The sequence below is a fragment of the Capricornis sumatraensis genome, chromosome 5 (assembly GCF_032405125.1).
Source record: "Capricornis sumatraensis isolate serow.1 chromosome 5, serow.2, whole genome shotgun sequence".
NCBI classification, from domain to species: Eukaryota; Metazoa; Chordata; class Mammalia; order Artiodactyla; family Bovidae; genus Capricornis; species Capricornis sumatraensis.
In genome coordinates, this window is record NC_091073.1 from 30,355,659 (window position 1) to 30,364,800 (window position 9,142).

General features: G+C 36.9%; 1 pseudogene; it reads right to left on the reverse strand.

The window, feature by feature from the left end:
• Positions 1-2,765: 2,765 nt before the first annotated feature.
• Positions 2,766-3,189, reverse strand: LOC138080470 (small ribosomal subunit protein eS19 pseudogene; annotated as a pseudogene).
• Between the last annotated feature and the right edge of the window lie 5,953 nt (positions 3,190-9,142).

Below are 9,142 nucleotides of genomic sequence, written 5' to 3' on the forward strand. Positions count from 1 at the left end.
TAACAGTTTATCATTTCCCAAATTGTGTGATTTCATCACACATTTCTGTGCCTCTTGTTAACATAAAGGGTTTCAGGATAATAACTGTTCTGTGGGAAGTTCTAGTGAGTGACTCAGCAGACCAGGCTAGAAAACCTGAACACGCCTCTCTACCTGTGCCCATGTGAATCATTTTCTTGGATTTTCAGCTGTATTCACTTACTGTAGAATTTGTTAGTGCCCTTGGCAAAGTCCTTACCCCATTGCTCAATCAGCATGCCAAACTGCTTCATTTCCTGCTATTGTTTTCCAGAAATTACAGCTGCCCTACATGGCTGCAAGCAGTGCTTTGAAGTGCTCCCCACACCTGGGGTTATGCTGTTTTACCTCACCATGCCCAGATTTCGGGAATCCTACCCTTTGTCCCCACCCAGTATCTCAGTGAAAATATGCTGTGGTGTGTCTTACTTAATTCTATGAGAACTGGCACTGGATGGCATTATTTGCTTGTTTTTTATGTTTATCTTGGAGGGAAAGGATATGTATCAGAGCTCAAGGGTCCAAAGTACAACTTTATATTGTTTGAATTCCTCCTGCAAATACAAAGTTTTCTGAATACTTGGACTCACATGAGTTCCCCTGCCTTCTTAGAGGAAGGTATAGCGTTGGTGGTAGCCAAATGGAAATGAACAAATTGAATTTGAAATCGAGCTTCACATCTTATTGGCTGGTTATTTGGAAAAGTACCAGTATGATTTCATTTCTTTTAAAATATCAGTTGTCATATTCATATCACACATTTTTTGTGCAAAGTAATGGAAGAGGATGTATGTAAAACAGTCAATCACTAAAGTACCCAACATTTGAAACATACTAATTTCTCCTTTTGAACTTTTTTTTTCAGTATCTAAGCTGAACACAGTGTTTTATAATTATTTCACATACATAAATGTTGTCTTATTAATCTTCTCATAAATTTTGTGAGAAAATGACCAATATTACATAGTTCCTTGGGGTCCCCAATGCAGTGTCTGGTCTACTTGTGACTTTATTAAGTTAGTAATTTTAGACTTAGACTTAGCATAATACCAGGCATATAGTAACTGCTTAATTAGGATTTTAGGAATGAGTGGGTTTTAATGATTTGCTGCAATTTAAAAATTTGTAGGTCTAATTTCCTGTGTCTAAAGTTTTCTTTCAATTGAAATTCTGTTTGATAAGAGGAATGATCCTTGCTTAGACCTACCATGACTTATTTTAAAATACCTCTAAAGTCAGGGGCCTCCCAATCCCACATTTCTAGTATATTAGGTCCTGTTCTAGGACTTCAGGATTGCCTAGAAAGGGATATTCACATACAAGGTTATGTTTTAAATAGTATATGAAGTTCCCAATAGGCAAATGGGAGATATATCTAGGCTTAACCTAATGCCAACGTCAGTAATGATCAGAATATTAACATAACTGGCAAAGGCTGAAGAAGATAGTGTTCTTTGGATTACTCATTCTAGTTTTAGCAAATAACAACTTTTCAAATAGTTTGAAGGAAAACTTCTACTGGAACTTTGCTTTTGTATCCAAGAATTGCAATGTGAATGATTGTTTAATGGTTTGCCATTTAGAGGGCTTAAAATAATTATTTTCTCTGCATAGAAAAAAAAAAAAAAGAAAGATAGGCCAAGGTGCCAATCGTCTAACTACATACCTGAGATAAATTTAATGTTTTGAATAAATCTGAAAGAAATTAATTTTGTTTAGTCCAGCAGTCTCAACTTTGGGTAAGAATCAGTTGAACAATTTATTAAAATTCCAGTTGGTCTGAGGTGGAAATCGGGAATCTGCATTTTAACAGGCATTCCAGGTGATTCTGATGCTTACCAATCTATTGATGTCAGTAAGGAAACTCAGTCTTAGCCTCTGCACTGCTTAGGAAAGAACATGTGGGTTTTATAGGCAAATGGAACTCAATTCAAGTTCAAGATCTTCCATTTACTATCTTTGTGTGTGAGTACTGGAACATATATAACCTCTTTGAACTTCAGTTTCCAACTGTAGAGCTGGATAACTCTTACCATATACATATGATTTTATCTAGAGCACTTAAAAATTTGTTTTACAGCAGGTCTGTTTCGGTTATCTATTTTAGATATACCAGTGTGTGCATGTCAATCCCAAACTCCCAATCTATTCCTTGCTGCCACACTTTACCCCTGGTAACCGTAAATTCATACTCCAAGTCTGTGAGTCTGTTTCTGTTTTGTGAATGAGTTCATGTGTATCATTTTCTTTAGATTCTGCAGATAAGCCTTGTCATACTGCCTAACTGACTTCACTTAGTATGATAATCTGCAGGTCCATCCACGTTGCTGCAAATGACTTTATTTCATTCTCTTCAATAACTTGAGTAGTATTCCATTGTGTATTTGCACCACATCTTCTTTATCCATTCCTCTGTCAATGGGCATTTAAGTTGCTTCATGTCCTGGCTATTGTGAACAGTGTTGCAATGAGCACTGTGGGACATGTATCCTTTTGAACCATGTTTTTCTCTGGATATATGCCCAGGAGAGGGATTGCTGAGTTACATGGTAGCTCCAATTATAGGTTTTTTGTTCGGTTGTTTTCTAAGGAACTTCTATACTGTTCTCCATAGTGGCTGTAACAATTTACATTCCCACCTACAGTGTAAGAGGGTTACATTTTCTCCACACCCTCTTCAGCATTTATGTTTTGTAGATTTTTTTTTTTAGCGAATGAGGCAATTTATTAACCCAGCATCATTTGTCCTAATGCTTTTTGCTGGCAGCTGCCACCTGTCCAGTGATTCTGTCCCTGAGGCATCAGTTTGTAGCCCCCATCTTGGTCCTTTTCCACCATTTTCAGCCCCTCCAGGGCTTGGAGGACCTGCTGGGCCACGCTCTTGGAGCCTCTGCTGAAGTGGCTGGGCATGACACTATTCCTCTGACGCCCCCCATAGATCTTGGTCATGGAGCCAACCCCAGTGCCATCCGGGAGGTACAGGTGCTGTGCTGTGGAAGCAGCTTGTGGGTAGAACCAGTTCTCATCATAGGGAGCAAGTTCTTTATGCTTGGCCAGCTTGACGGTGTCCACCCATTCAGGGACTTTGAGCTTCCCGGACTTTTTAAGTAAGGCTGCCAGAGCTCTGACGAACTCCTGCTGGTTCACACCTTTTACAGTAACTCCAGGCATCGTGCAGCCTCTGTGCTGTCAGCCAGGGGAAAGCTGTTTGTAGATTTTTTGATGATGGACATTCTGACTAGTGTGAGGTGGTACAGCTTTGTAGTTTTGACCTGCATTTCTTTAATCATTAGTGATGTTGAGCATCTTTTCATGTGCCTCTTGGCCATATGTATGTCATCTTTGGAAGAAATGTCTGTTTAGGTCTTCTGCCCATTTTAAATTGGGTTATATTAATTCTAGTAGGGAAATACATTGTGCATGCATTGATATAATGTCCTAGGCTCAGTTAGTTCCTTAATTCTTCTGCAGTCACTCAGAGGTAGAAACCTTGAACACTGCCAGTAGTGGGAACATGGTCTCTAAATGGGTCATTCACTTTTGAATCAGATCAGAATCCCTTGAATGTTACCGTAGGCAAAAGTTGTTGAAGGAAACGTATAGTTTTATACACTTGATTGCTCTAAATTTTAATATAAGAAAAGACCTCATCTATTGCCGGCTCTATAACTCTACTTAAGTCACAGTGTAATTCCCCATAAGAGAGACTTGAAGTGATTACTCAAGCACTCAGTACCTGTAAGTTGACCTGTTTTGAGGCTTCCTGGTTTGTCTGCTGCTAATGCAGGTAGAAGCTGGAGGGCTTCATGATCAAATTGTTCTAGAGCCCGTCTGGAGGTATGAGAGTACTTCGTTGTACTCTGAAGGTTACCAAGAAGGGTTCTAAGGGGAACCCAAGCCCCAGGTAAGACTCTCTGAGTTATCACTAACTTGGAGTTACTCTCCAACCCTCTGTGCAAAGCTTTACTGATGCCCCAGAGGTTGATGTTCTTCACACCCTCCCAAAACCTCGATATTTGCACCTCCGCTGCCTTACATAAATGTACTGGACTTGATCATTTGCACATGTGTATCCCACTGAGGACATAGATTTTGGTTCACTCCTTTTTATGTCTGTTAGAAGGACAACTGTCAGACATTGAATAAATGAATTAATAAATGATTATTCTTAATTATATACCCACTTCCTAGACTGAGTGGTTCTCTCCTGTGTTAAGCTTCTGTATGGAATTGTACAAATGTTTTGCCTTAAAAAGGCTACTTTAGTTCCCTTTGTAATATGTAGTTCCTTTGGAGTGAATGAGCTAAGAGTATTTTATACACTAGTGCTTCAGCATTAAGAGAAGAAAATACTTGCCCTGGTGATTTCTTAAATTAGATGAAAAAGATTTTTTGTTTTCTACTTTGCATTGCAATGCTTCAGAAATCATTTTAAGAGATATGTATATCTTTAAGAACAGGTCTTAAATCCCAAAAGGCCAAGGAAATATTTTATCATAGTTTCAGATTTATTTATATAGGTTTTACAGTTAGCTCATTGCCATCATGAAAAGCAGCTCAGACTTCCAGATCCGCCTTCTAAGCAGTTACATCCAAAATATGTAAAAGAGCTGTTTCAGTGTTGAAAAGTTTTCTTTATAAAATGCTGAAACATTTTTATATTAATAAATGCTATTTTGAAGTTTATCTATTTTGTAAAAATGCTATAAAATGCTGAAAACACCAGTCTGAATTAAACTTGGAGCTATGCAGCAAAGATAAAAATGCCGTCTCTCTGGAGAACTTGATACTTTCTTGATAGGCTTGAATATCTGTGCTTAATCATAGTATGCCTGAAATCAAGTCAGCTTGCACCTCTACCTAGACTCAAGGGACATCCAAACTATAACTTGCCTGCCTTGATGTCATATTTTGCTCTCCATCAAAAGATTTTAGTCTATTTTTTTAAAAAAGGAATTTAGTCAGTTTAAATATGTTAACTCAGTACTAGGAATGAAGTGAAGTGAAGTCTCTCAGTCGTGTCTGACTCTTTGCGACCCCATGAACTGTAGCCTACCAGGCTCCTCTGTCCATGGGATTTTCCAGGCAATAGTACTGGAGTGGATTGCCATTTCCTTCTCCAGGGGATTTTCCCAAACCAGGGATCGAACGCAGGTCTCCCGCATTGTAGACAGACGCTTTACAGTCAGAGCCACCAGGAAATACTAGGAATACTAGGAAATACTAGGAATAACTCCCCTTAATTAAGAGAATTTTGTCCCTAAACCTCATTATACTATTTTCATTTAAATTAGATGAAAGAAAAACTAAGTGTACCTTTAAACCTCTCACCTATATCTCCAGATGGTAAATGTGCCAGTAACATTAAAGAGAGAGGCATGATAGAGTTGAATCCATTGTTTAGTTGGAAGGTAATTTATTAGTAAGCATTGAAAAATCATCCAAGGAGGGATCATAGGCAGGAACATGAGACTCTTAGAAGAGCTGTGATGGTAAATGATGATCTCTCTGTGAGGGAATCTGATCATTGTTACAGTGCTGCGTGTGCAGGCATGAATGAGTACTTAGAAATATCCGTTTAGGAAATGGTAAAGCAAAAGTCAACTTTGAGATTCTTAGATAAGAAACAATACTCTTAAGCTTTACCAGTGCCTCCATTTTCACTCAAGTTACAGCCAATTCACATGTGGGTTGACATTTTGTTTTCATTGTTATACTTGGCCCAGAAGAACTCTTACAGCAGGAATTGTTTCTGTTTCTCATTGAAAGTGGGATATAAAAAAATTAACTGGGAATCATTGTGAATACTAGTATTTAGAATCATTTGAGTATGGATCTTTGGAAAATACTTTGAGGTTAACTTATTTTGGGAGTGTAAAACATAGGTAGGAAAATACACAAATCATATGTACAACTTGATGATTTTTTTCCTCACAAAATGATGACTTCTGTGTGAAACCTACACCCAGATGAGGAAAGAGACCATTATTTGTACTGAGAAGACTCCTTTCTTTTTTTTTCCCCCTTTCAACCATTAATCCCCAAAGATAACCACTATCCTGGTTTTTCTAACTTCATGTAATTGGAATCATACAGCAAAGATTTTTTTCTCCCTGATTCTCTCACTTCATATATGCATGTGAGATGCATCCACACGGTTGCTATAGTTAATATTCTTTTTCTTATCACTATGTGGTTATCTATTTTATCAGTGTATCATAATTTATTCAGAATTCTACTGTTACAGACTCTTGATATCCCTACTTGAAAGCTATTGTAAATAGTGCAGCATAAACTTTGTCATTGTCTTTGTAGTAAATATGTGAGTGCCTTTCTCCTGTGTACAAGTCTAATAACAGAATTGAGGGATTATTGGATCTGCGTTTTTAGTAGTTTGAGTAATTTCTGCTAAGCAGTAAGAGTGCCATTTGATTCATATCCACTCCAACATTTGATATTGCCTGTTTTTTAAAAATGGAGTGTTCAGTTCAGTTCAATCGCTCAGTCGTGTCTGACTCTTTGTGACCCCATGAATCGCAGCATGCCAGGCCTCCCTGTCCATCACCAGCTCCCAGATTTCACCTAAACTCATGTCCATCGAGTCGGTGATGCCATCCAGCCATTTCATCCTGTGTTGTCCCCTTCTCCTCCTGCCCCCAATCCCTCCCAGCATCAGAGTCTTTTCCAGTGAGTCAACTCGTCGCATGAGGTGGCCAAAGTACTGGAGTTTCAGCCTAGCATCAGTCCTTCCAAAGAACACCCAGGACTGATCTCCTTTAGGATGGACTGGTTGGATCTCCTTGCAGTCCAAGGGACTCTCAAGAGAGTCTTCTCCAACACCACAGTTCAAAAGCATCAATTCTTCCGCACTCAGCTTTCTTCACAGTCCAACTTTCACATCCATACATGACCACTGGAAAAACCATCACCTTGACTAGACAGACCTTTGTTGGCAAAGTAATGTCTCTGCTTCTGAATAAAATGGAGTGTACAGTATATCTATTCTCAGTTTTAACTTGTGTTTACTTGATGACTCTTAAAGCCTCTTTTTGTGTATTTGGGAGCCATTCTAATAGTTTCTTTGTAAACTGCTTTTTCAAGTCTTTTACCTAGTTTCCTATTTTGTTGTTTGTATTTTTCTTAGTGATTTGTAGGAGTTATTTATATTTTCTTTACACACATTCTTTGACAGTACATTTATAAAAATGTGTTTTTGTACCTACTATAGGGTTTATCTGTTTGGTTTGTAATGATGTCGTCTTCTTTTGGGGAACAGAAATTATTTAAGCTAAGTCCAATTTATATTTTTTCCTTTCTTCTTTAACATTTTTAGAATCTTATTTAAGAAACACTTGCCTATCTCAGGTCATGAAAATATTCTCCTGTTTTCTTAATGAAAGCTTTCGTGTTTTGCATTTCATATTTAAATCTACAATCCATCTGAGATTGGTTGTTGTGTCTGATGTGAGACAGGGATCACATTTTATTGATTTTTTTTTTATATGACTAGCCCATTGATCAGTACCCATACTGAAAAGACCATCCTTTCTGGAAAAGACTATTTTTTACCCATTGTACTGCAGTGTTACTTTGTAAAAAAAATTAAAAATGACTGTGTATATGTGTAAAAATATTAATATATGTATTTATGGATTTTCAATTTTACTTCACTGGTCCATTTTTTGATTATCCTCATTCCAAAATCACGCTGCCTTAATTACTATAAATTTTAAATGTCTAGCAATTTGTTAGTGTAATTTCCCCAGCTTTGTTTTTCTTCTATTTTTATCTTGGCTCTTCTCAACCTTTTTTTCATTTTCAATAAATTTTAGAATCAAATTTCAACTGACAGCTGTGTCTTTTTTCCTGTCTTGCATACAGGGTCGTCATTGCCATCTTTCTAAATTCCATATATATGTGTTAGTATACTGTATTGGTGTTTTTCTTTCTGGCTTACTTCACTCTGTATAATCGGCTCCAGTTTCATCCATCTCACAGCTGTGTATAACGGACTTTTGGACTCAGAGAGAGAGGGAGAGGGCGGGATGATTTGGGAGAATGGCATTCTATCATGTATACTATCATGTAAGAATTGAATCGCCAGTCTATGTCTGACGCAGGATACAGCATGATTGGGGCTGGTGCATGGGGATCACCCAGAGAGATGTTATGGGGAGGGAGGTGGGAGGGGGTTTCATGTTTGGGTACACATGTAAGAATTAAAGATTTTAAAATTTAATAAAAAAAAAATTATAAAAAAAAAATACATCTGCAAGTAAAAAAAAAAAAAATAAAAAAAAAAAAAATTTCAACTGACACCAAGAAAGTACTGAAATTTGTATTGTATATATGAGTCAGTGTGGACTGAATTTACATTTTTACAATATTGAGTTTGACAGCTCTTGATTATGGTATATTCCTACTTCTGTTTACATCCACTTTGACTTCTCTCACTAATGCTTTGTCCTTACATATTTTTTGTTGGATTTATTCCATTTATTATTTAGGTCTTACTATAATTGGCTTTGTGTTAAACTTTTTTTATTTTATATTTTTATTCTGGAAGATAAAACACAGTTGACTTTGTATAGTCATCATGTATCTAGAGATTTTGCTCAGTTCACTTTTAGACAGATAGCTTGAATGTAGATTATTTTGCTTTGTTTTTGCCATTTTCTCTGTACACTTATCAAGTCACCTGAATATAATGAATTATTTTGCTTTTATTTTTAGTGCCTTGCACTGGCAACTCCTTTTAGTATCGTAAAAAGTAAAAGTGGCAATACCAGGTAAGTAATAAGAAGAGTCTTATTACTGGTCTCAGGAAATTATTGAGCATTCTACACTATTTTGAAAGTTCCATTCTATATGCAGTTTAAGAGTTTTTATTGTAAATTAATGTTGAATTACCTGAAATGTTTGCATGTATTAAGAGGACTATGCACTTTTTCGTCTTTTCTTTTGCTAATTTGCATCAACAGCAATTTATTTTTTAATGTTAAAATGGCCCTGCATGCCTCGAGTAAGTCCAGTTGTTAATGACGTATTATTTTTTTTTATCAAATATTCTTTTACATGGCAATTTACTCATGAGAGACACTAGGTCAAATGTTTTTACCCCTCT